Below are 7,813 nucleotides of genomic sequence, written 5' to 3'. Positions count from 1 at the left end.
CTGAAAAACACCACGAAGGTTTTCTCTCTGCCTTTTTGGGAGTTTTTCTTTTGTGTGTGTTTTGGTTTTTGGTTTTTTTTTTTTTTTTTTCCAAAGGAAAGAAAAGTTAAGATATATCAGAGAAGAGCAGAAACACATAATATTTCTGGAAACAATTAAAGTTTGCTTTATAAAAAAGTAAGCAGAGGAAATGTTATTGTAGGAGCAAATATTTTCTGCCAGATGTTTGGTTTCTGGCACCAACTCTCATGTACACACAAGACTTAGAAGAACTTTTCCTTAAATACCATGACAGTTACAGTAGATGAAAAGAAGAAGAAAACAACAACAACAAACAAAACGACAACAACAAAGCCACCAGAACTACAAATATGTTGTGACGTCAAATTCATCAGTGTTTTAAAGTTAATTGCTTATAAGGGTTCTGAAAGTTCAGACATTTGGGCTTATTCCACTTTCCTCCTTACAGGTCCATGTGTGGTTCTGGCTCTAAGACAGGCTGTGGCTGAGGCAGAGCTGTTGTGGGAGCACTAAGGGATCACATAGAAGTTGACCTCGAGCCAATGATTTTGTGCAATTAAATTGAGCGAAGTAAAGCAAGACAATGATTTACTGAACTATAACTGACTGCCACAGAAGAGCTGTCTCATGAATTCTGCTTTTCCACTGCGAGGGATCTATGAAGGATGTTGCATACATATCTAAATTCTGGGCAGTTAATCCATGTGATTGCAGGATTGGCCAACCTACCTTGCAATCACTCCTTCAGTATTTCTGCTTGTGTATACTTGTGTTTTTCTACCGATTAAGGCTTCCTGTTTCAAAAGACAGTGGGAAACAGTTGTAAAGATAACCAGGGACTTTAACAGTCGTGCTAGAATAAGATTTTGGAACTGTTTTTGCAATTTACTCATCATAAAATGGCCGTAAGTAGTATGTCTGATTAAATGATCAATAACTGCACAGTAACGGCTTCCCACTGGATCCTTTCCAATGTAGGTATTTGATGTTGTTTCCAGAAAGATGCTCATAAAGCATAGGCAGGAAGATACCTACCAGGAAAATCTATTAGAATGTAAACTATTCCAAGAGAAACTCCCCAGATCTCTCTACTTTTTTTTGTGTTGCAATATTACTTGTAAAATACATTCTGCAAAAGCTGCTGCTTTGCTGCTTTGCTTATTGCAAGCATTCTTTTAATTCTGCAGATTAAATACGCTGTTACGAAACATGAGAAATATGAGAAAGTGCTTTGTTATTATACAAATATGAATTGGATCAGGAAAAAACATTCCCCTGAGAAGCATCACCTCCAAAATGCAGGCGAAAAAAGACAAAACAACCCAACAACAACTCAAAATGAGTGATAATTAACAGAGCTCTCTGATGTGCTGTTCTTTAAAACTTAAAGATGTACAGCCGTCGGAGACAGAATATCGAATATCAGTAGGCAGAGCAGCGGGAAACTTTTTCCACTGGATGAAAGGGATAAAAAGAAGAAAAACAAGTCCTGGCCTCTCGCTGCTCTAACTGCTGACTAAGCTCCCGATATACCCAAAGCCAACTGTAATGAACACCAGGGAAAATAGTATCTTCTAAACAAAGAACAAAGAAACAAACAAAAAGCCCCGCAACTAAGGTAGAAGCTTAAAGTCAACGTAAAAACGTAAATCTCAAGTAACATTGATGCAGAAGATAGGTGGATGGCAGAATGGGAGCAGAAGGTTGCAGTTGCAACCTGCCTGTGAAAGATGATCTGCGGCGCTCCGGGCTAACCGCAGCCTGTGCGGCTTGGGGCTGGAAGCCTTGCTGACATAGAAATGCAAAATTCCAGCGTGTGGAGAAGAACCAGAGGCATTGCTCCTCTCCAGCGGTGCTTTGGACAGAGGGGGGTGAGGCCGGAATGAATATTCGTTCCTTTTCACATGTTAAAAGTTGTGCTGATTAGAACGAACCAGAAAATTTGTCACATTTTCAAGCGTAAAGACTGCAGAGTTAAACCTGTTGTGCCAGCTAAAATACTTTGAGGCAAGACAAGAAAGAAACAATTCAGGAGAGCTGGTGATCATTAGGAATGTGCTTGTTTATCTGGCAGTGAGGTTTCCGGTTCTCTTTCAAGGTGACTTGCTGAAACTCAGAATGCTGCTTGTGAGACGCGATGTCCTCCCAGTAACAACTTCTGTTACACTTCTTGCTGCTCACCCCCCTGCCTGCTGCTGGTTGTCTGATCTGGCAGGAACCGGGAGAGCCATCCTCCTCTCCAGCCCTCTCTGCTGCTGTGGTTGAGCTCTGCAGCCCTACAGAGCAGAGCATAGGCTTCCTCAGAAGTTGGCTGTGTACACTTGGTAAATCTTCTGTAGCTTCATTCCTCGCTTTTCCCAGTGCAAACATGTAGCTTTATTGTCTCTAAACTTGAGACATCATGTTCCAAGCTCCCCCTTACCAAAGACATAAACAAAGCTGACTAACTTGATGTTGTGCCACGCATAGCAGCAGATGCAGATAGGGAAGTTCGTAAAAGGTATTTACAACCTGTGATTAAATATCAGCCCATTCTGAGGTGCTCTTATATCTGCTGTACTTCTTTGGCGAGCCCCTTAAGGAGTAAAAGATGTCTGTAAGTTTGTAATAGATGATACTAAAAACCAAAAATCTTCAGGACTTCTAAAAGCATGTTAAGGTGGTGGTCTACAGCCTGTAGTTTCAGAGTAAAAATTTGAGTCTGCCTCTGTGAAAGTCGCATTTGCTTTCCTAGGTGCATGAACGGCCCTTTGTGGTCCCCTTGGTCAGGGCCTCACCTCCATCAGCCTCTGTGCAGGCCTTTGGTGCCGGGCCCTGGGTGCCCCCATTGCCTCCAGGCAGCTGCCAGCCCCTGCTGCCCCCCACCAGATCACAGAGGTGGAATTTGCACCTTCATTGGTGGGGTGAAGGCAGTGAGAGAGCAGAACTGTGAACTTTAATCAAAGTACATGTGACTGTACAGATGTACCAGTACCTGTTCTGCTTCATTTGGCTCCCAGTGAGGTAAATGGTTGTTTTCCCGGTGACTGCGATGGGCGCTGAAATTGGCTGTGCAAAGTTCTGCTCCTTGCACGTAACTGATTTTAACCAGACTGTGCTAGTCCTTAATGCGCTGGCGTGCAACAAATGAAAACTGCTACAAAGGAGAGGACCAGAAGCAGAAAGGAATCTGGGAAAAAGCTGAGACAGTGAAAAGCAAACACAAAGAAGCAAATGTAGAGATTACAGGAAGAAAAAAAAGGAGTTCCGGAGAAGGAAAATTACTATAGCACCACAGACTAATTTTGGGTGCTGATGCTTGTTCCCTGGAAGCAGTGTTTCCAAATCCATTAAGAATCCATTCAAACATACATTATATGCTTCCAATCTACTAGAAAAACTTGTAAGGGGATCAACATAAAAGCAGAAGAAGCAAAGTCTGAAGAGGAGACACTAAATTAGATTACAGAATCTGATTTTATTCCAGAGTAATTGGGATTATGTACCATTCAAAAATAGAGGGAACTCTTTCTTTTACCCACTTGGGAAGTGGTAAAAATAAGAGATAAGTAAAGAGATTTTTTAAAAAAAGGGTATTTCATAGACAGCAAGAAACTAGATGAAAGATTATCTCTCTTTCAGTAAGAAATAGATGATTTTTTGTATAATCTATTCAGTATTTCCCAAAGTTATAGGATTTCAAGCTATGTTTGATATTTAAAATCCCAGTGAAATTCTAAAGCCCCTCCTGTAGTCATGCAGGGAGGACAGACACAAAGTCTGATCACTTCAAACTTAATCCTGTAGGAAATACCCTATAAACCAGGGTGGCAGTAAGGCTTAAGAGAAATGATACAAAGAGAGAAACACAGACACAAAATAAAATTAAAATAAAATATATATTCAGCTTGGAATCTGGCAGATAGGTACCTAGATGTGCAAGGCATTAGAAACCTTACAGAAAGGATGTGATGGTGTTGCCCCAGAGTCCTGTTTATCCTCCAACTTGATGCAAGGGAGCTACACGAGAGTGACAACACAGCAGTATTTCTGCATAATTCCTATGACTCTTTGATCCTTGACTTCTTGAAACTACCATCAAGAAGGTCACTAAGAACAATGCCAGTTTATTAATTTCTTCTCTCACTGACACACAATGACCAAAAATGACAAAAACTTCCTGTTTTTTGCTTTCCTTTCTCTCTCTCTGCGTTCTTCTTTTTGATTCTGCCTGAATTGGCAGTCATTTATATTTGATAACTGCACTCTTGGTCTCTCAAGACAAATCTGTAGACATTTTTTGAAATTGTTTTAATTTACTTCACCTAACTCCTACAGATCCTTCTTATGTTATTATATTGACTTGAGATGAGAGAAAACAATGGCATTTTTAATAGTACCTTAAAAATAAGAATAAGGCATTCCATGCTTCTTTTGTAAGCTAACACAATATCTAAATGCACATTTGATACTGTCTTGGTTCACAGAGAATTCCTTTGTGCAAAGTTTCAAATTACCAAAATTTCTAACTATTCCTTTGAGGAGGATGTTTGGTTAGTCAATAAAAAGTTAGAACAGTTTATATTTTCTCAAAGATATAAAAGCCATTAAGCTCCTCCTTTTATATTGCTTCAGATGAATTTATTCTTGCATGTGAGGCATCATAAATACATCCAAGTAGACTCGGTTTGGATCCTTATAAAATATCTGTATTTGTTGCCTTTGAGAAAAGCATCACAATGTGGTAGACCATTGGGTATGTGTACAGCTCAAGTTTAGATTGACTAACTTTTAATTACTCTTCAAATTTGAAAATATAGATTTTCCTATTAAAATGAACACATAGTCCAGCCTTAATTATGATTTTGTGCTGCTTTATCTAACCTATACTTCTCAGTACAGTATGAAGGTTTTCTCTCTTTATATCCAAAGACTACAATGTTTGTATAGTTTACCCTCACAGGCACTGAGAAATCACAGAGCCTCTTGCTGAGCAGCTCATTGTGATTTAACTTAAGCAAGTATTTGGCCCTACTGATTTAAGCAAGCTTTGTCTCTTCAAATGACTGGGAACAACTTAAATGTATTTCAGTGTTTTTCTTAGTTGAGGCCAGGTTTCCTGCAGGATGTGTGGCTGGTAACTATCCACAGTGATTCAGCCTGCAGGTCACAGACTCAGAGCCAAGGAAGAATAGAAGGAAGACGTATGCGCGCTCATCTGAAGCAGCTTTGGAGGTAACAAAGCCTATTTCCACAGATGTCCAGACTTCCACTAGGAACTGCTAAGGTTTCCAGGTGAAACCCTGAAAAACTGAAAGAGGTGGAAACCAATAAACAATTTCAGAAGAAATCACATCTGTTATAGAGATTAGATTATGCCCAGCATAACTCCCATAATGGAAAAAAAAAAAAAGCAGGGCTAAGATAGCCAGGACCTGGGTTATCGTGTAGAATGTGTCAGGTGTGTGTCACTAATTGGCAGGCTACTAGAAAATTAAGTCATAAAACTGCAACAAGCACTGAAAGTTTTACTCTATCAAAATACTCTTTCAAAATATGCTTGAAAAAGCTATAATTCATTACTCTGCCAAGCAACTTACACAAGAGAAGTGTTTTTTACCACATAAATAGCATATTAAGCTGTAACTATCTTAGAGAAATTTATAAACTGTCAAGATTTTTATAAAATGATATATTTCAAGCTAGTATCCACCAAGATTAAAATGAAATGCTTACAGAATACAATAAACATATGATAGAACTATCAACTTTGTGTGTTGAGAGTTGATGCTGGTAAATCGATACAGATGCTAGGGCAGTAGGCACTTTAAAAATCAATATAATAAATAAATAAATAAGAGTTGAATTACACTTTAACACTGTGTGTGCAGAGATGCACTTCATCTTGACGCAAATAATACATGCTGGATAACCACCAGAGATGACATTCTTTAAAGCACCGAAGAAATGGTATGATCAAAGGACTGGACTGGAGCTCAAAAATTATTTCCAGGCCCATTGAGTGACTGATCTAATGGAAAGTTCAACATTCTTATGATTCAGTTTTTCCATCTGTAAGATAAGGACAGTATAAGAACAGTATCTGGAAACTTCAATAAGCAAACCATCATTGAAATTAATTATGGCTAGAAATGGTACAGTTTTGACTGATAGTCATGTTTATGTACTGAGTTCTCCTGAAGCAATTATTGAATTATTGTGTATGAAAAGCAGCCAGGAGAACTGCATCTGGGAAGTTAAAACTGGTTCCAAGCCTGTTCTTTCTCTTTAAAACTCCTAAAGAGCTTATAGCGTATGCAGTGCTGACCTAAATGCAAGGTGAAAAATGTAGAAATAAATGAAATGGCACAACTTGGCTTCTGAGTAGCAGAAGATGGAAAAAGAATGGCAGAACAATGAGGATAAGCAGCTTACACAGGCTGTAGGTAGCAAATGCCCAGACTGGTGGAGAGCAGCTTGGGAGAGAATTAAAACACCCTGTTTTTTTCAATTCCATGTTGTATACATCTATAATGTCAGCCTTAGGATGGCTTTAGTTTAATATGATGTGTCTGAAAAAATACATGCAGATGTTAAGGGAAAACACATTATTCAATTACCTTCCAAGTCTTTACTTCATGTAATATCAGGCCTTTCTAAGAACAAGTCTGCAGTTGACCTGAAAACTTCGTAAACTCTGAGGATTCCAATGGAGTTCTTAATAATGAATTTCAGTTTGTAGGGTATAGGTGTCAGGAGGAATAAAGAAAAGTAAAAATAGTTTTTTCTAAAAGAAAAAAATATACCATTAGTGAAAACTTTGAGTAAGATTCCCAGTCTCTAGAAAATGTTTTCTGATGTTTAATTTGGACATAGAAAGAATTTGCAGGAAAAAAGATAAAAAGATAAAGACGAGACAAGGAAACAGGGCTAGTACCTGGCTCTAACTTACCCTGAACTGCTTTAAAATAGAAATGAAGAATATCCCCATGCACTTGGAGGACATGCAAAAGGGATATACCTTTATATCATGAACTTCAAGTTCTGCTTCCTTAATTCCCAAACAATCTAAACACCATGACGGATCCAGCTTCTCCCCTTATGTTTAAAATACATTTACAGCCAATTTCTGGAGATTTAGTCAGATTTTGGCAAATTAGCAAAGCTTCTTGGAGTCAACAACTGAAAGTAATATGGCTTCTGGCAGGAGTAAGTATTATGTTCCGCATCAGTGTGATTGAATCTGTTTTGACCAGGTCATGCGGAAGATGGAGCATTCAACCTTCAACATTTTATTTTAACAAAAATGTCACTTTGCCCTTACTCTGTAAGCAAGTCTTAGTTTATCATCTACCTTACTGTGTGAGCAGAAACGGAGGACACTGTATATCACATCTGAGCCGACAGAGTGATATAATCCTACTATGCTAGTACTAGTGCTAATTTATATGACTAAATAATGTATAAATGACGAAATCTGTAAGTGTGTTTAAAGAAATATGAATTTAATAATAAAAAGAGTTCAAGCTTTCAGTGTTCAAAGAAGAAAAGTGCAGGGGTCTAATAGAAAAAATGGGTAAGGCAGCATATATAAAAAGATAGATGCAAAATCACGGGAAGGAGTATTACAGAACTTGGAATAGCTTCTTTTAGGGAACAGATTTAAATAAAGGCAAGCCAAAAACATATTATCTCTAGAAATATACCGAAGCTGTAACATTTAGATCTTTACATTTTATAACATTAGTGACTCTAGAAATTTGATATAGACCCCCATATCTTACCCTCTTACTTCTTGATAGAAAAAAGGCTA

Source organism: Gallus gallus, chromosome 1 (genome assembly GCF_016699485.2).
Source record: "Gallus gallus isolate bGalGal1 chromosome 1, bGalGal1.mat.broiler.GRCg7b, whole genome shotgun sequence".
Lineage (NCBI taxonomy): Eukaryota > Metazoa > Chordata > Aves > Galliformes > Phasianidae > Gallus > Gallus gallus.
The sequence above is the reverse complement of the archived record's forward strand: the minus strand, read 5'-3'. Positions refer to the sequence as shown.